This window comes from Toxotes jaculatrix, chromosome 9 (genome assembly GCF_017976425.1).
Source record: "Toxotes jaculatrix isolate fToxJac2 chromosome 9, fToxJac2.pri, whole genome shotgun sequence".
Taxonomy (NCBI): domain Eukaryota; kingdom Metazoa; phylum Chordata; class Actinopteri; family Toxotidae; genus Toxotes; species Toxotes jaculatrix.
Window position 1 is genome coordinate 22,214,697 of NC_054402.1, and position 21,124 is coordinate 22,235,820.

Below are 21,124 nucleotides of genomic sequence, written 5' to 3' on the forward strand. Positions count from 1 at the left end.
AATTACAAAAACAATAGGGCCTTCGCACCACTCGGTGCTCGGGCCCTAATAATAATAATAATAAACATTACAAAAACAATAGGGCCTTCGCACCACTCGGTGCTCGGGCCCTAATAATAATAATAATAATAATAATAATAATAATAATAATAATAATAATAAACACTACAAAAACAATAGGGCCTTCGCACCACTCGGTGCTCGGGCCCTAACTATGAGACTGCAGCAACGTAGACGTGAGTTGGCACAGGCACACAATGACACAGGGAGGATTTGCTGAAACACGCTGCTGACTTCCTCTCATCTCTTTCTAGTCATGCAGTGTGTACTCCCTCTTCTCAGCCGACGCCTTCTTCACCAAAAAAAAAACCATGATGCAATTCACACTTTATAAGTCTTTATTAGAAAATGTAATGTGCACATGCTGAACTTCCACAGTAAGCAGACTGGAAGCCCTAAGCTGTTTCCAAACACATGAGCGTAGTTTTCCCATATGACCGAGTCAAGTGAAGCTGTTCCAAATCTGCTGTACTGTCATCCGGCAATCCCTCAAATGCTGTTCTCTCTCCCCTATAGTCCCCACATGGCTCGCCCATTGAGAGTACACAAAATAACTGGCACAGATTCACCAGAGGAGGCCTGAATCAGACACACACACACACACACACACACGCTGTGTGTAGAACAGATATAAAGAGATGAAGAAATGGAAACAAGATAAGATTTGTACATTTTACACTATGAAAAGCAACTTATTAAAAATGTCAGAGTAAAAAGGCAACAGATGGAAACGACTTCAACTAGATCAGAGTCTGCAACCTCATGTGCAACTCACCAAGTTTGCACAACACGAGACAATGTTTCCTGCAATTCATGTGTGACTGTTTAACCGTCCCGCTCAAGTCAATACGCTGTGAATTTTGGAGGTGAAAGGAAACGCCAGACACCACACAAGCCGCAGCGTACACACACATGCTGGCAGACAAAATCATCAGTGTATCTTATGACCACAACCCACATACAGTGACAAGCACTCCATTTCAACATTAACTGATTTATAGCAGCAGAGATGATGCATGGAGCCATTCTGAGACAAATAAAGGGACCATTTATCACACGACATAATGTAGTCGCCTACAAAGAAATTGTAATCGCATTTGTTTTTTGTGTGCACCTGTGTTTACATACATGACATATACAAGCCCTCACTGCTAACGTACAAACAGATTTTGTAGGCGATTCTTCGAGCATTGACTGTCAGTGGGGAAGCACCGGGCCAAGCAATTAGGAGACGAGCTAGAGAGATGATTCGTTAGGGATCAGGAGGGGCAGACACACAAAAACTGATGAGGAAAATGAAAAAGGAGGAAAATGAGCTGTGTTTCCCAGATTCACAGTGAACAATTCTTCTCCAATACATACACTGACATACACAGATATCTGCAATGCAACTACAGCTGCCAAGCCTGGATCACACACACACACATCTAAATTTGTAGTCACTCAATCTGGTGTTGAGTGTCTAAAGCCCTTTAAGTCTAAGAGGTCTGTCTGAGTTTAGGACCAAGTCTATTATTACATTATTAAGTGTGAGTTTTTAAGTATGTATAACAGACATAGTGGGGCATGCTGAGAGCCAGACAAAATCTGATGTTCCTCACTTTATCATCTGCCTGTGTTTCCTACAGATTTCAAGTTTTGCAGCAATAACTTAGTAGAAATGACCAAGGAATGAACCAAGAATAGAAGAAATGTCATTATTTTCATGTCTGTTCTGAACAGGGGGTGCTTTGGAGAGGAGGACAGATAAAGAGGGAAGTGTTCCCGTCTGCCTCTCTTACACAAACCCTTCAGGAATATTCGATGCCATCCACACGAGCTGATGACTTCAGAAAGGCACCTTCCAGCTGGTGAGCATCAAACTTCAAATCAACTGCACCCCAGTGTTTGACCAGCAGTGCTGCCTGTGCCCTCCTGTGCAGAGGGTTGTTCCTAACACACACACACACATTGATTGTGACTGATTGAACCCTTCATCTACCATATCTACTGACAGGAAAAGAACAAAAACATGGCAGTCAGACAGAGAGCAGCAGTTTTTATCCTGACACTGTGTCATAGTGACTAATGGTTGTGTGACGAACCAACAATGACTAAGAGACCACACACCCTCATCAGCTGCCATCAGTTCAACAAACCCTAACAGTGCACAAGCTTTGTGATCAATACTATGGCTGAAATTATATTATATAATTATATATATAGATTATTAACTGATGAAAAACTTTTGTGATTGAGTTCGAACTGATTAATCGTTTAACTTTACAACCAGAAATATGGATATTTTGGGGGACAGCCCTGTCGGACGAGCAAAACAAACAATCTAAAGGTGTCACTTTGGTCTGCAGAACGTCAGAGGACGAAAACATGTCACAATTTCCCTAAGTCCAAATGGTTAGTCAAGAAAATAATTTTGACTAACCATTAATCCACAGATCCATCAGTAGTGAAAACAATTGTCAGTCGCAGCCCTAATAAATTAACTTGATGACATTAAACATAGGTGTTTCTCATAGGCAAATGTAATAATTTCTTATGTAAGTAAAGTCAGCAGTCATAAGCTTAGTTTGGAGAAACAACCTTTGTCATAAACAGCTGTGGACACCCTACAGTTGTTTAAGTCTTTGAAACGTGCTGAAAAACTCGGCACATTTGTCAAGTCTTGCTGCTGTCGTGCAATACCACTCCTGATTGTGAAAATATAACCAGGAGTCATTCATTTTAGATGAGCACTAAGAGACAGCGAGACACATTCGGGGGATCGGGAGTCAAGGTCAGGATGAGGCAAAAAGAGGACATGACGCTGGCTTCACACTCACAAACAGCAGAACCACGACAGAATGGAGTGATGGAGCATCCATGGATATTAATGTCTAGAAATCTCTTCCCCTCCAGAATAGGTCGCCAGCTACTCTGACTGTTGTCTATTACTTTAAGCACCAACAATGTACATGTGCTGTACAGTGGAAAGGAAACAGCCTCACCCTCTTACTGTACAGCACCTGGAGTCGAGGATAAGATGTGGAATTAATATTAAAATGTTAGTGATGGGATGGAAGTAAAGCTGGCTGGCAAGAAGGTCGGAGCTGATCAGGAGTTTAGTGAAGAGATGAGAGGCAAGGAGAAGCAAAGGAGGAACGTGAAAGAGGGGAGAGCTGAGAGAGCTGCAATCGGTCAAATGAGTGACAGGTCATGGTGGAACTGTGATAGGAGAGGAAAAAAAAAGTGTAAGAACAAGAAAAAGAAGCGCAGCCTAACCCGACACGTCTTCAGATTAAGAGAGCTGAATTTAGTGGTAGGGATTATCCACTACCAAATACAGCTGCTACAAACCAAGAACAATCTCTGCATCGTCTCCCACTGTTCGACTTCAGTTTATCTGCCCCACTTCTTTAAAAAAAAAAAAAAAAAAAAAAAAATCAGCCCAGTGATTTTCCTACGCTCTGGGCGTATGAGAGATGGGATGCGAGGAGGAGCTGGGACTGTTTAAGATGCAACTTCACCAGACTCCATGGCACAAAACTTGTTATCTCGACCAAGGGAGGCAGTGACATGTAGAAGGCCGCTGGTAGCGTGACAACCATTGTTAGCATATCAAACATACACAGGCAGCCTTAACACAAGCAACCCCCACCCAAACACACGCACACACAGCCACACACGCGCACACAAAACCGCACATTTGGCTTAAGGGCACACAAATGCAGACTGGTAATGTGGGGACTTTGAAGTATCACCCACTCAAACACACACACACACACACACCACACACTCTTATCTGCACACCGGCGTCGGAAAATCAGCTGGGGGCGATGACGACATGGGTATGAGCATGTACACAACCTCTCACTGGGACAGTGACAAACAGACATGGCTAGCTTAGTATCCATTACAGGGGTGAATAAATGGGCAGATACACAGTTCACAGATGACGACATACAAACTGAACAGTAAGTGTGACCTTTACACCGAGTGTGTGTTTTCAGATTCCACTTACACTTTCCGTAATCAGAACATTAAAATATTCAGCTGTTCTGCACAGTCTTTGATTATTTGATATTGATTGAATGGTATAAAGGAAAACACAAACATAAGTACAAGATGAGTGAGGGGAAAAGCGGACAGAAATGGATGAAAATATTTAAATAGTTTGTTGTACAACAGGTAATAAATAAGAGATGGTAGTAAATTAAACAGTGGTGGAGAGAAAGGACTGCCAGAGGAGCCTAGAGTGAAAATCCAAAGTGTAAAACATTAATAGTGGTTGAATTCTGACATGAAGATATGCAGTGAATTCCAATGTTTAGAGCTCCCTGAGCGCTCTCAATGTCGCCTCTTTTCTTCTACAAGCAAATAAATAAATAAATAAGTAAATATCTAAGCTCAAACGACGGTGTCAGATGCAGCTTTTTAAATCGGACGTACCTCTAATCTGTATCCTGAGCACATAATAAGACTTAAAATATTTGTTTTGCTGCAGTCTTTGAGTTCAGTGTTTTTGGACTACAAATCCTCATTACCAGCTCATCACCTAACTCGTATTTTCATCTTGCACAGGTGTTGAATTTATGTGCACGCCAGTGGTCTGCTGCTTGTTAGCTCAGATGAGGTTTAAGACCAACTTTTAGCAGAGGTGAGGCAATGTGAGGAGACATGCAGCATCTATCCATCAAACTTTGTCAGTATTGGTTCTCTGAGGCAGACTTCAGCCACCTTGTGGACTTTGCAGACGAGAGTTGTGAGAGAAACCTTGTGAAATCATTGATTGTCGATCCAAAACAGTGATCTTAGCATCGCACTGTGAGACAAGTCCATTGATTGTTTATTTAGACATCAAATTTCTGACAGTGTTAGAAATCCAGGCCCAAAACCCCACAACATGACTGCTGCTACAACCCAGCCAATCAGAACATGACAGGAAATGAAGCAGAACACGCGTCAAGATAGCGAAACACCACAGGTGAAAACATACTTTTAATTCACTCACTTTGCAAAAATAGCATTTCTTATTACCATCTTTTATCCTCTCACCTTCTTTTCCTTGTTCACAACAGGCTTAAAAATCTCCTCCTCTGTTGAGGATGACAACAACTTGTTCACTGTTTTATTTTTTAAAACATGGGAGCAGCACGGGACGACAAGCTGCTTCTTTTCTTTTGTAATATCACAGTTTGTGAACAACATTTTATTAGACCCATCACATACAGTGTGACATGAAATGAAATTTGAAGATTCTGCAAAAGGTAATTAAGGCAACGCTGCATATTACGGTCTCACTCCGGAATAAAAACTTGAAACAATTCAACAACTAAAACTATTTCTTCTAACTTGTTAGATATGACTGAAGAGCAGTGGTTTGTTTTTAGGATCAGCCACAAACCAATGTTCTATAACATTTTTAACATTATTTTTCAATTAGTAAATGAGGGCTAACAGAGCTACAGCTTATTTAATACTATTCTGGCAAAACATTACTCAGAAATGACAGTGACCTGCTTCATTAACGGTTCAGTGAAAGTGCTGCTAATGCTATCAGTGCCTTAGAAAATATTAGCAGGCTGTTTTGGTTAGACTGCCTCATATTTGTGTTTGAGATACAAATTATTGACTATTATCAGATGTCACAAGGTCAAAAAGCCTTGTAGGCTTTTGTCTATGAGAAATTATGTAAACAATTTGATGCAAACTGTGAAGCAGAAGCTTTCGTCGTGGGGCCAAATATTTTTTGTTGGAGGACCAACAAGGAAAGGAGTAACACAACAAGGAAAGTCTTCAATCATGTGTCACTCTCCCACCTCTCAGCCCGGCTCACGTGTGTGAAACACTACACTGAAGGTCTAAATGCTGGCCATAGCCAGGCCATAGCCAGGAACACAGTCCCCTCTTTTCACATTCAGACCCAAACATGGAAAATTTAACTAGCTGTAAGCATCTAGCTGAAACTGAACAAGCTTAGCTCTAGTGTTTACAATAAGTGAAGAAAATCTCAAAATCAAAATAAATATCTTCACACTTACACTCTAAACTTTTTACCCCATACTGAATTTCATAAGAGAAATGCCACAGATTTGATTCATTTCATTCATTTCAGCCCTTTTCTGGGACATGCAAACACCCTGAGAATGCTGCAGCACACAGCCAGAGAGACTTTTAGAAACTGTCAGTGTGGGAAAAGCCCAGCAGCAGTCTTGCCAACAGAGGAACGGGAAACCAGAGAAAATGTCACAGACTGAAAGAAGACACAAACAAGAGGTCAAGAGACAGAAGCGGCCCGTGAGAAGGGAGACATCTTACCATGAAAGCATTTCTCCGAACAGTCAGGCGGCTCTCACACAGCAATGTGAACACGCAATCACAGCAGCCAAGTAGAAGAGTGGGAATACTTGCTCCTCAGTCTGTAGTCCAAAATGAGGTTAGTACACAGTCAACAACAGCCCAACGAGTGTGGGACAGGGCAGAGGCAGACAAGAAAAAAAGTGTGTGTGTGTGTTTGTCGGTAAGTCGGTGAGTTCCTGCTTGTGACGCGAGGATGGGGGGGAAAAAAAAAAAAACAGCCTGGCTCCAGTTCCCAGCTAAGACTGGAAAACAGCTGCTGGAGGGAGGAGGGAAGAGAGGGAAAGATAGAGAGGGAGGGAGGGAGAGGGGGAGGGCTTAGAGTGGAGCACGCTCAAAGTCTTTCCCAAGCAGTATAAAACCACCCACTCTTTCACAGATGCACTGAGTGTGTGCCTCTCACAAAAAAAAAAAAAAAAACAGTGGAAAGAAATGTGGACACACACTCAGACACAGTTCTGCCACATTTGCAAATTAACAGTTCATTTCTAGTCTCTCTTTGCTGAGTTAAAGAGTGGACTGAGGAAAACACCAGCTCTTTTGAAGTGCGTCTACAACAGTGGTTGTAGCTGACAGTCCAAAATCTAGCCTGTGATATTACTAACTGAGGTATTAAGGATTAACGTTCCTACTTTCTCTTTTTCACACCAGCACACACATTTATACAGCAAGATGACAGCTGCACAGTCAGTTCAGCTCAGCTCAGCTGGAGAGAAAAAGTATTTTAATGATATACCACAATATTTTACAATACAAAATCAACCTAATAAAGCCCTGAAGCAGCTCGGGTAAGTCAGACTGTCTGTGTTATCTTTCACTCCGAGACAGCAGTCGATCCCAGGAGCAAACTGTGAACAGATACAACGCGGAGAGAGCTTATTTCTCATTTTGATTTTGATTTTTTTTTTTTTTTTTTTTTTACAGTGACTCTGCATCCCATGTATTTCTCCTGCACTGGCTGTATAGATGTGTACTGTGACAAGCAGACTCTGTATGAAAGTGCAGAGAGACTGATTTCTAAATTTCCCAGGAGCTCACGTTCCACCAAATTTCCTCCGAACACTGAACCTTTCTGCTTCCTCTTCTGTTCACAGAGTAATGGAACTTGTGGTGGTTGAAAATCTACCCTTAAGCTGAAACTTCGGTTTGAGCTGAACTTTGCCTCAGTTTGTGTTATCTCGTATGGATCTGAATGCAAATGGAGATGTATCACATTGTACGATACTGAATGCTGCCATTCACATTTGATTTGTAAATCAGCGTTTGTGTAGTTCTGCTATTGATCTTAATGAGGACATTCGCATCTATGCATTTCTCCAACCTACTTTTAAAGAATGTTTTTTTGATCCAGTCTGAATTCTTTACTTTCCTGAAATCAATAAAAGAAAAAAAACTTTTTAAGCAGGACTAAAACTCTACAGCCTGGCTGTGCAGGCTGATGCTGATTCTATACCCTAATACCAACTTGTTGGATGAATTAAACGTTGAGAATTAAACTGTGTGGAAAATATTGCCATTTCTGGATCCATTTTCCAAAAATAAGTACAAAGTAAAATAATAATAAATACATTTTCTTGCATGAGGTCACATTGCTTGAATGTTTTTGACTGGACAACACTGTGGATTGCCAAATAATGCTGAGCAAAGTTAAACTGTCTTTTATACTGTTTCTAAAATGTTTGTCAGATGACTGAATAGTGTCAGTTCTCTGGCTGCGGTAAGATTTGAAGCCAGTAAGTTCTGCTCAGCAGAAGGATGTGACTTTTTGAGACTAAGATTTGTTTGTACAACAAGCTCAGTTATGAAAAGGTACCCCGGCCAAGCCTTCTTTCTCCTCCTCTCTCTCAGGCTCTGACACCATCCCCCGCTCTCTACCTATGTATCCATGCTTCCAGCCCTCTCATCTTTCTCCCCTGGGAGACAAGACAGTGCTCCTCCCTCACTTGTTACCCCCCCCCCCCCCCCCCCTCCTCAGCAAACACACAACAGAATTCCTCTCTGCATGCTTGCACTCTTCAGCCTGAGAAGTGTCGTATGCTGAACTCTGTGCATATCGGCTCAATACGACTTTGCTCGAATTAACTCAAGCAAGAAAAACCACACTGGAGCTTTCACGGTACAAAAACTGCACACTCGCCACATTCATAAGGGATTCAACAACAGCCATCTATGCAGAAGGCAGCTGCTGCTTGCCTCAGGACGGCCTTGTTTTGACGTGGTCTGGTGTATTGATGGGAGTGCAGCGAGAAGCTGAATGACCTCAAGTAGGGATCAGAAAGGGAGGGTCCAGACTGCTCAATACACATCCATGTGTGGGTAGGTACTCTGCACAGTCATTAAGGGACTGATTTACAAATCATCAGACAAAACCAAGAACCGAGAACGTAAACAGGACTGAGGCAGTTGATGGAAAAGACACAGAAAGGTTGGGAAAACAGGCAAGAAAAAAGTAAAAGGTCAAAACAAATTACAACCATCGTCCTTTTGTCTCCATGACAGTAGATGGGTGATTTTTACAAAGTGCAGGGCAAAGAGTCTAGTCAACTAAGGTAGTGGGCCAGTCAATAATAGGGCTATTTGTCCAAATGACTTCCTGCTCCTTAGACAAAGACACACCCAACAGCTGAGGATGAGTAGTAGTTTGCAGTCTCTATGTCTCCATTTACCCTGGAGAAGAATCTGTTGGCAACCGCATGTTGGAAGTGGGAGCCAAAGCTAACCCACTCTAAGAGCACGAGAGAGCAATCCAAACAACCCCGACATAAAAGGTAAACCTGCCTCCATGGTAATGTCTCCCTAGTGTTGGAGAGAAGACAGAAATCTTTTCATGGTGAAGTGTGATCAGTAAGTAGGCTACGCAGTTTTTCACACTGCAGCTCCCCAATGACCAGTGAAAGATTCTGATTACACCACAAAAAAATAAATAAATAAAACAAAAAACTGTTAACAAACAGGACAAAGTTACAGCTTGATGATTTTCACATTCACAGACAGAGATATTGAAAATGCGACACATCAGCTCTGGTATTTGTGGTGACTCTTCCCTTTAAGGGGACAAATGGACCTACACTTACAGGGAGAGGAAATTACCAAATTTATCAGTGCCTATAATTTCTGCACATCATCTTGCCATATTGATAGAAAACCAGAACAAACTGGGCCTGCTCAGCATTTTTATCTATGCCACAGAGCATGAACGGATATATTAACTGTTTAAATGTACCATACAGTGCACCTGTGTGGAAGTGTCTGCATCTGTTCTGTTTCTCCACTCATTTATTCAGGTTTTGCCTTTAATTTGTCGCCTCTCTGTCGCCGCAGAATGAGAATGCGAGGCAGCATGAGATACTGCTTGCTTCAGCTCCGAGTTGCATCTTTGTCATGCTTTCATCAGCTTGCATATACACAAGTACACCCTCAGCACGCCAACAGACGCTTCACACACTGATGTGATCAGAAAATAGCCCAGTCATTGTTTTACAGTGGACACCCAACTATACTGGACAAAGTCTGGTGCTATTCTGGGTATCAGGATAGCTGCGGGATCCATTGTGTGTACTACAATTCATTAATGTGGAAATTAAGCAGACTGACAGGGTAGAAGTGTGAGTGAGTTCACATTACAGCCTCAGATTTTACCACTGAGTTGAATCGATGCTTCTCACACAAGCTCAAATACAAATTCTAAGGTGGCCATGTATGTACACATGTAAGTGATGTGATAATGAATGGCCTGTTCAGTGTGTACTCTGCCTCTTGTCCACTGGGCTCCAGTGACCCCAACAACTACCACACAAGAGCCATCTTCCAGGAACAGCAACTCCATTCTTAGACAATATCACCCCAAACTCTGTAAAAAAAAATTATTTCCACAAGGAAAAACATATTTTATAATCCAAGCCAACACAGTATTTATTTTAAAAATGGCTATTCAGTTGGATTGCACCACATTAGTACAGTGTTTTTGTTTGGTTTTTTATTTTTTTTGTCTCCCTCTCCGCACCTCAACAGACCTCCTTTTGTCATACAAGGGAGGTTGTTGTGTTGAACTGATTTGGTGCATGTGACGCATACGTCAGTCTCACATGTCCAAGCATATTGTTATTCTGTCAGCATTCAGCACAAAGTTTCCATGTGGGTACGTGTTAAGTTGAACGTTGCTCTGGGACACCTCTGACACTTCCGCGTGGTTCATATAGTGCCATAGCAACCTCGGCCACATGGATTTTTTTTTGTGTGTGTGGTGCTTAGAGGTCGTTTGCATTATTTACGATGTGGTCTTGATTCATTTGCCTGTAACACAAAACACCTTTATCATCCTGGTGTCAGGGCAAATGTGAACAAAGTCAGAACTAAGTACAGTGTTATTTAACTTTCAGATGTTTTACTTTTCATACATTTAGTTGTTTGGTAGTTTTGGGAAATACTCGATTCTGTATCTTTAGTTGTGGATCAGCCTGCATTTGGGTCATGCTGTATTGCAATTCTAAAGTGATGCACTTAGGTTAGTGTCGTAAGCTTTCACACAGGTTGGAACCTTAGACAAAATTCTCCCTGCACTGCATAGCAGCTGCTTTTTCTTTCTTTTTTTTTTAGGACCTGCTGAAATATTTAGCAGCCTCCTTGGATCAGTTTCCCTGTACCTAAAGGTAAGCAGAAGCCAGTCTGATCAGGTTTCCACAGCTGGGTTTAGAATGTGAGGTCGATCATTGAAATCAGTCACTGAATCTGTCCCAACATCACTAACAATCAGCCACTTCTCATCACTGGTGGGGTATTTCACTTTCGTTTTCTGTATTCAGTCTTTGTTGAATGAACAGAAGGTCATGCCTCCATCACCACCAATATCATCTGACACAATGCACAGCTTTGACCAGCACTGGAATGTGAACGTAGATGGAAAAGCACGGAAGAGCATTGCTCAAGTATGTAATGAAAGTGGGTGAGGCAGAGTTGGGATTGGAAGCTCACCTCTTTAATCCATCTGAGCGCAGGCGTCTTGAGAAAAGTGCATCTCTGCCAAGTCAACAGGTCACAACATCAACGCTCTGGTTATATCCTGTAGAGAAAAGAGGTAATGGTTTGATCAGAGAGACGCTAAAACACACTAGATGAGTGTTGTGTTATTAAACCAGACAATATACATGTTCGCCTTGTAGGCCACTGCACACTGCTTCCATTTACAGCAGCCGAGGAAGAGGTGCTACTAATACTCTAAATGACAGTTGTCAGGGCATCTTAATGAGCTCCAACACCAAACACTCAATGGTACAATTAGAGGCAACGCTCTGACATAATGTTTTTCATTATACACGCCACCACAGCGCTGATGGATGTCCTCCTAAGAAAACCTGTGTTTGTTTGGGTTCAGTTCAAAATCAGGATGAAGCCACTCAGAATAAGAGGACGGTGACAAAGGGAAAAAAAGAAAGGAAGGAATAAAGGAACGAGAGGGAAGAGGGGGGAGACCTCTGCTCTTTTGAATATTCATGAGCCTGTTCATCAAACTTTAAGATGATTCCTCTTCAAACATTAAAAAAGCCGGGGTGGGGGGGTCCCCTGCCTGTCATCTAGCAGCTTGAGTTGGTGATCAGGCCGGGAGGAAAAACTGAGTCAACAGTTACTGGTTGCATTTATACTTTCATGGTGTTATGACTGTAGGCTCGAAGTACAGATGTTGATCGATAATTCGCTCCTAATGCAACTGAGAGAGCTGTATAACAGACGGGGGAGAGCACTGCTGCAGCTTCAGTGCCAGCCTTACTCTCTGTGGTCCAGCACTACTTTTACTCTTAAAACTCCATCTGTCAAAACACCGTAGCTGCTCCTCCACAACAAATGCAGGAGTGGAAATTCAGTCTGCTGAGTCTTCAAAACGTGAAGCAATATCAGCAATCAGGGCATTTCTACATCATATGTTAATCCTAAACTCTGGCAGAGACCCAATTTCCAAAACATGTAAATGAGAAAAACTGTTTCTTTTATCAGATTACATAATTAAAAGAAAAATTAGTTAACAGGCAGGTTTCTCAGAGTAACCTGTTTATCTGCGTGTGAAAATGTAGTCAATGAGAAATCACCTCTGATTAATATGAACTACTAGTCTGAAGTCCTTCCCTTCACTCCTTTTTATACACACACACACACACACACACACACACACACACACACACACACACACACACACACACACACACACACACACACACACACACACACACACACACACACACACACACACACACACACACACACACGCACACTTTGGCAATACAGCATTTACTAAAAGATAATTATGTATTCAAATGAGCAAAGGGGGGAATGTTTGGCAATGAAAGGAGTGCTGCACTGGTGCGGGGTGGGTTTGGATAGAACCAGAGATGTAAAATGAATCAGCTATCAATGGGGCCTTGTGGATTCTCACGCTGATTAAATGATTAAATGAACCGCAGAGCACCGAAACACCAGCTCCCCTCTTAAGACGTCGAGGTCCCCTAAGGTGTCGAGTTCATTAGGAAACCCAACACAGTAAAAAATGAAGTTACAGTATATTACTTTATCTACTAATGAAAACTTAATGAAGAGCTGATCAGTGAGGACAAACAAAGCCGCTCTCAGAAGACAAAGCAAACTTTTTAGACAACTGTCTAGAATCCCAGGAGCACCCGTGACAATATTACTGAGGTAATAAGCTACAGCTCAAATAGGATCTTTTTGAACTAGGCTGTAAGTATAATGGCTTCATAAAAGATCCAGTGAATTAGATGCAGTAGCAGCAGGGTGCATCGCTTCCAAATTATCAGCCCTTGAGAAAAAACAAGTAAACACATGCAAGCAGGCAGGCAGGCACACACGCGCACACGCACACGCACACGCACACGCACACGCACACACACACAGACACACACAGACACACACACACACACAGACACACACACACACTCCCCTAACTAACTGATCCAGGCCCTGATTATGTGTGGTCTAACAAGACAGCAGGCTTGCATGGCCTACACAGTAGCCTTCTCTCCAGTGCCCCTCACCACCTGCTTCCTCCCACTCTGCCCACACACAGATCCAGTAACAGTCAGTGAGCTGTTGTAGTGAGCTGGTGTGGAAACAAAAGTCAAGGTGATCTGAATGACGTGGAAATATTCATTAGTTTAGAGGCAGATCACCTCAGAGGAAGCAGTCCTCAGTGTATCTGCGGAGCTTCCCTTACATTAAACACAGATTTTTGCAATCCAATTCAATAAAGTGTAATGCGAGGTGGTGCGTCAAATGGTTTCCTCTGGTCAAATACCACTAATTCATGACTCGGCCTTTATTAACCCAGGGTAGTATCTAAACCCAAGCTGCCACTATACTCACAAGAGCTTGTCAGACGGTTGGACAGATTAGGTGTATGGTGCGTTTGGGCCATTGTGCCCTTTTGTAAAACAGAATCGCTTCTCTCTCCTCTCTACAATGGTCAGCTTTTCACCCCGTCTTGTGAGTGTGGCCATTTGGAACAGCTATAAACCGTTCTGCCTTCCGATGTGGACACCATGTTACATGGACTAGTTCTACTGGGGTATTATCCAACCCTAATGCTCTTTTTTAGGAACACGCTGCCCTCATTCAAGGCCCTTAACCAAACTGCAAAGACATTTTTGAACTAGTACACAGTTGTTTATTAGCATCTGCTGTACTGCCAATTCGGCTTTGCTGTGCCCTTGCCATTTTATCACCCGCTGATAACAAAAAGGACAATCAGTTCACAGCAACTGAGGTACAATTTAGCTCACAAACACTTGGGAGTGCAGTTTAACATGCTCAACAAGACGAAAAAGAGGCCAGCTGAGCTGGCAGATAATGTACCATCAGTGAGGGAGGGGTGGTGGGGATTATGAACAACTGCAGCTTTTAATGATTTGACATTTTTAATGATGGTTAGAGGGAAGAGGGGGTGAACCATTTATCAGCAGGAGGCCCCTGGGAGACTACAGCCCCTCAATCGTTTCTGCCTCATCTACCTCCTCCTCTTCCAAACTCGTTTCAATCCAAACACTTTCTCAAGCGACGACCACTTCTACTGAGTCAGTTGTATATGGGTCTAGGCTGAAATGGCAGCCACTAGTTTGTACAATAAAGATTTCTTCGGCCGACAGTTTGTAAATAACGCTGCAATAACAAAGAAAGATTTACATGAAAACAAAAAGAGAGCTGCCCACCTTTATTAGTGTGATGAGGGCCTTGTGTTCTCTCTTTTTCCTGGTAAGAGATACACTGTTATGAGTTATAAAAACCAAGACAAATCTGCAAGAAGCACCTTAAACCCTAGTCTCCAAAAATAGCCAAAAATGCAACTAAATGTTTACAGCCTGGAGTCCTGAGTTTGACATCTCTGCAGAGCAAGTCGGACAGAAAGTGCCTCATCCCTGAACATATTTCCTCCACTAAATCAGCCAATTAGCAGTGCATTTTAACAAGTGTAACTGGATATGCTCAAAAATGAGTTGACATGCTGTGCATGTAGGCCACGGGATGGTTCTGATGACATGGAGCTTAACCGGGAGGCATGTTAGCTGATCAAAAGTGCCACGACACGTTAGTGGCTAAATTATCTCAGTGTGCCACAGCAGAGCTTGTGGCCTCATCTACCCCTGAGAAAATACGTCATTAGCTACAGTCAAACATGGTGTGAATTAGTTTGGATAATTAATGGGTTGCTGTGCTCGAGAACTCTTAGAGTTCTACTTAAAAAATATGGAAAAGACAAAAAAAGGCACAGTGGTGTGAAAAGCATCTGATCGGTTTTTGTGTTGCTTTGATCTAACCTCTCCTAACCCCTGAAACACTGTGCCTCAAACACTTCATCCTGACCTCAAAAGAACCCAGAGCAATGGGCAGTGGCTGACTACTGTACCTTGGCACAACAAACTTATCTCAACAATAACAAGGTAATTAACAGTGCAAGAATTTCCCTACGGGGATTAATAAAGTTATTCTGACTGATAAATCTAGAAGCCTTTTTTTTTTAACAAATACAGATATTTGCTACTTCTGTGGTATCTTTCACTTTGTGTGCACACTGTGAATAGACCTACATGGCCTCAAACTATTCATGCAAAAAAATAGAGTCACAGGAAAGATTATGAGAGTTCTTTGGAGGGAACCCACTGCTGTGAACAAAGACCCTGTAATCTTGCAGGGGAGCAGGTGACAAAGCTGTTGAACGTCAGCGGAGCAATAGGATTCCAGTGGAGCTCATCCATGAGTACATTGGGCAACTCAATTATTCATGTCAGTGCTGGGCTCATGGGATGGTTGAAACTAGAGGTAGGGGGATGTGTATGAGAACTATTGTCTTCAAGTCACATCAGAGGACATGTAGAGCAGGACAGCATGATGCCGAAACTGTAGCCTAGCTTTAGTTCCTACTGATCCTTTGGTGGGTTTTTATACGTGTGTGTGTGTGTGTGTGTTTGTGTGTGTTCTCCTTTTTTGTGTACAGGGAGCTCTGTCTACACATTTCCTCATATCATATAATTCATATCTAATATGAAATGCAGAAAGGGAGGTTTTACCAGCTCTATAATATTAAAGTTTACAAAATTAAACATGCACACACCAAAAAAAGTTGAAGCAGAGAGTAAAGCTTCACTATATCATGTAAGCAAAGCATTGTATGCAGGAGTTATTAAAACACTCCTCACATAAAGTTCTGCTTCAGTATATCGACATGTGAATCTGTCGTGCTCCTCCTATCCCCATTTCTGTTTCACAACACTGGCAGCAAGCAGCCACCTACGACATATACACACCGCTGCAAAAGAGGTCACCAGAGGTAAGATGATTCACAGTTGTGTGATTGTGGACTCTGCCCTCACAGTGACCCAGTGGTTCGGGCACACTGTTTTGCATGGCATATTGTTGTGGCAGGAAAACAGATGAGGACGAGGAGGAGGAGGCATACAGTGGGAGGAGGAAAAGGCAGCTGGTAGAAAGAGGATGAGGTAGGCGGTGGTGGGAGGATGTCTGGTTTTAAACATTTAAGAGGAAACTTCCTGCTTCCAGCTCAGATGTAATCTTTTCTTTTGAATACGTCTGTATACCACTGAAACTGAGCTGCCGGCTTTTAAGGTAATCTTTGTCCAGGTCAAAAACAGCCACCACAGTTCTCTGTAAAGAGTCAAGCAATGTCAGTGTCCCATCATCCTACACAACAGCACAGTTATATTACATTAAGAAACCCTGGAGCTCCACTAAAACATCAGAATAAAGAAAAAGGTCCAGTTAAAGTCTCAGTTATTTAAAGGAACTTATTAACACACCAAACTGTCTGAGGCTATTATTTAGGTTAAATTATTGCACATCCAAATCAGATGGACTTTCTGACTGCTCACCAAAACCAATAACATCCCCTTGTTTTCACTGTCAGAACTACAACCATCTATCTTATCTGTGCTTGTAAGAGCTCGGGATAATGGCTTCGGTTACAAGACATTTTCTAAACCTTAATTAACTAAATGGCTGAGAGCTTGAGACTTCAGGACAATCTCTCCAGCCATCCTCAGCTACACTCTACTGACAACCCTCGTCTTCCACCAGCTTGCCACTCAGCTATTCTACCCATCTACTCAGCCCCTGTGTCTCGTTATTTGCCTTTTTAGTCTCACTCAGTTTTCCCACCATCCACCTCCTATCTCATTCTTCCAGCATCTGCATCTCCGGGAGGATCCATGTGACGTAACTTGTCATCTGCACATCTGTGAGGAATAACGGCCAAAGTTTTACGGGCTGTATGTTGCTGTAAAGACATGCAAGAGGGCTACATTAGAAAAGCATCTCAAAGGCAGCTCTGTATTGGAAATTCTACTATTATGTAAATGCTATACTGACTGCATTGTGCATTTAGTGAGAACATGGTGAACGTAACTGTTGTCAAAAGTAAAATTACAGCACATCCACCTGAGATGGATTTTCTGACGTCTCACCACAATTCAATGCCATTATTGTCAGCATACTAACGACTCCTTTCATTGACAGGAGGAGCTCGTTGCTGAACGCTGCGCACACTGCAGAGGTTCAGTTTGCCGGTATAGAAGCATGTGGGTGGAAGCTTCTTCCAGGAGGAGGGCTTTACACCACATCCTTCTCAGATGTGAAAGATAAACAGCCCCAGTTACTTGTGCGGTACATCCCTCTCACTCTCTCTCTCACTGACTTCTCTCGACGGTGAGGAACAACCGTCATCTGCTTGAAGAGAGTGGTGACAATCCAATCTTCAGCATCTATCAGCCGCCCAGCAGCGACAGGAAGCTTTGGCTGACATGAGCAGTCACCTATCCTGTTATAATCAGACACACCATGCTTAAGGGAGGAAAACGATGAGTAGGATGTGCTTCAAATGGGTGTGTATGTTATAGAAACCCTTTTTGCTGAAAAAGGGTCCATGTCCCATCTAATTAGTGCTGACAGTGTGAAGCCAGTGGCACTGTGCTGCTATCAGAGACTACTGACATACTACTGACACGGTGGGCAGTTAGAGTTTAGCACTGCATTAAGACCTGAAAGTGAGTGGATCATGTTGGAGTAGAAGCCAATAAATGCAGTATTTCCCATACATTTATTCATTTGTGGCAGGCTGCCAGAATGGAGACCTATAAATAGAATCTAATTCTCTGGGAAACACTGAAAAGTTGAACAACAGTTACTTTTACTGAAATTACTGCAGCCACTGACAGACATGCCACCAAGCGGATCACTCACAGTTGCTGTGGTTTCTAAAGAGTGATTCTATGGAAGTATAAACTGGCCTTTACCCATGGGTCCTTTTGTGGAAAAAGTCCACAGAGGGACCCATGTGAAGTCCAGCTGGTGCTCACAACTGAACCTGATGGGACATGGTGATACTCTTGCTGCTCAATCAGCCTCATCAAGACAAGGAAACAGAAACAACTGATTTTTTTTATTTTTTATTTTCTGCTTTGTTTCTCCCCACACAACAGTGTCATAAGCAACAGGGCAAAACTCTGCAGTATTTACTGCAGGTAGCAAAGTGCAGCTGCAGCTCTAAGAACAATTACTCTCAACCACTGACAAGCATCCAAATTCATTTAAATGATCCTCAGGAGCAACTAAACATGAGTGGCTCAGATTTAAAAGAGCAATTCAGTTTAGTGGGAGCCACTCTAGTGATTAGACTCACATTACACAGTGCAAACACAAGGGCACTGCTGGCCTTTCAAAATGACCTGCTGTCCCGTAAAGCCCATGCGTGGCTCTGCTCAGCACTGGATTGCTTTTAATGGGATTTCACAACATTAACATTCTACTGAGTCAGCACCGGTGCCCCTCTGCTGAAACAGCCTCAGCTCCGACTGCGTGTCTGTACCACTGTGTGTGCATGTGTGTGGGTGTGCGCCAGCATGGGCATGAGACTGTGTGTGGGATGGTGGGGAGTGACTGGACACATAGTGTGGACAAAATGGACAATTATCAGACATGCTCTGACTACAGAGGAATCCCTCCAGGACATAGCTATAGTATGCCGATCCCCTGAGAGACAACACTTCTACATCCTGGTAAAAAACATCTCCTGACATGAAGCAGCTGACCAACTGAAATTGTAGCTATAACTTTGCACACTGCTTTGCGTAACCCTTTTCTGAATGTGTCTGAGTTCTGTGGTTAAAGGTGGCTAGTTTAGGAAGTCAGACCTAACTTGTCTTAAGCTGCTTTCACATAAGAAGACACCCTTTCACACATGCAGAACACAACCAGAGACTGTCCATGTCGAGACACGTTCATTCCAGTTTAGGCGAGGGATGGCGCCTGGGTAGATCGATTACATGAACATTTTACGAGATGTGAAGGATGAAGCTGAAACGATTATTCAGTTAACTGCTTAGCCCGAAAGGCAGACAATTTTACAATTATTACAATAACCTCGTAAGCTTTAAAAGTCATTTTTGGGGCATTTTTCTAAAACACTAAACATTGTCTGGTTCTTTTCCTTGTCTTATGTAATAATAAATGATTGGACAAAACAATCAATTTCATAATATCTTGTACCTTTGACATTTTTATGGACATTTCATAGAAAAAATAAACAAAAAAATGTAAAACGTATGTAATAATAATGATTCAAAAACAACTGTAAAATTTAGACAGTAATGAGAAATAAATATTCCTGTGTAGAAGCTCTAATGGAAGCAGTAGTTACAATGGCAAAAATAACTGTGTCACCAAAGCAGAATCCAAATCCTCTGTTCTCAGCTCACTGTAACAAAACTTGATCAGATCCTTGTATATGGCTGGACCGCATTTGGCCAATGTGCGCAATTGAGGATGTAGTTGCAAACTGTTGTGGAACCACTGTAAACCACGACTTTCAATGGAAAGTAGCTAAAGCCTGCCAAATGACGTAACATGCCAATTAGCATATCGATGACATCATTGTATTGTATTCACATCCTGCCTAGATTCAGCTCGTTTCATCCTTCTATGCTGTTTACTTGTCTGCTACGCTCTGTGTTCTCATCTACAGTAATTTAATAAAGCCAAATTCCCCACAAAGCTGTTCTCATTTACATGTTTTTCTGTGTGTTCGTTCAGACAGTGGAGTGGAATAATATGAAATATTGACTAAAGCGCAGCCCATTAATATTATATTAAAATAATATTAATATTAAGAACATCACATCCATAGCAAAAAAAGCAAAGCATGCTGGATCCTCATTTTCATGATCAATGGTAGGACTGGGTTTATGGCCTCATTTATCAACTTAAAACCCACCAGTTATAGTGATGTTGTGAGCATAACAGCTGTGTCATCAATAGCTACTGTGGCTACTCCGTCAGGTTACTACAGCTGACTGCTTGTTGGTGATGCTCAGTGTTAATCCGTATGACGTGCCATTTTCTGCCTAGTGTAAGAGTCATTAGTGCGTTCGCCTTCAGCGATGTGCACTCATATGTTTCATATTTCATTCTGCATCTCATGAGATGGTGGCGAAGTCTTTAGCAGGAGATGCCTGTTACATCAGTTCAACAGACAATTACATTAAAGAGGAACAACAAACTCAGGAAGCTTTTATAAAAGACGTTTCTACTCACATTCTATTAGAAGAAATCTGATTTGCTATAAGTAATAAAACTTAAGAAGATGGAAAAGGAAATAGGACTCCATAGCAAAAGGAAAAAAAAAAAAAAAAAAAAAAAACAATCTTTGGTGAGTACGAGTTTTGTGTTAAACCTTGACTGATACTTGATTTGACATAAACAATGCTGCTATAGATCCCTTAGTTTTGCTTTGTTTTTTTTTTTTTGAAGAACTGTGACCAAGATGTGGACAGATGTAAAGGTGGCACAGTTTCGAATTACCTCAAACCTAGTGCAACATGTACAACATGTACACAGATACCAACATTTCAGCCTGGCTGGTTTATCAGACAGATGAAATCACAACAACACTTCAAAATACAGACCGTTTGCTATCCACCCGTGCTACATACTGCTCAGCAGGGCAGACCTGCATTAAGAACCAAATTGTCCATGGTAGCCCTGAAAACTAACATACAAATACAGCTGTATCCAGCCTCAGCTGTTGGGTTGATAGACAAAAGAGCAGTACAGAAAACTCCACCAGACTGTATTACTGACCAATATTAGCTTATAACATATATATTACGGGTGTGACAATACTTCACAAGGGAGTATTGCAATATTATCCTTTATGATAATGTAT

The 21,124-nt window shown here is 42.1% G+C and overlaps 1 protein-coding gene across 3 annotated transcripts in view; it reads right to left on the reverse strand.

Moving 5' to 3' along the window:
* LOC121187765 (SPRY domain-containing SOCS box protein 4-like) overlaps positions 1 to 21,124 on the reverse strand; it is a 45,758-nt gene that overhangs the window by 20,560 nt on the left and 4,074 nt on the right. For 2 of the 3 annotated variants that reach the window (XR_005894623.1, XM_041047171.1), the window contains exon 2: positions 11,365 to 11,452. The gene's annotated coding sequence lies outside the window, so the exon portion shown is untranslated. Of the gene's footprint in view, positions 1 to 6,354; positions 6,545 to 11,364; positions 11,453 to 21,124 lie in introns of those variants that run through there. The other variant, XM_041047173.1, reaches the window with a different exon arrangement.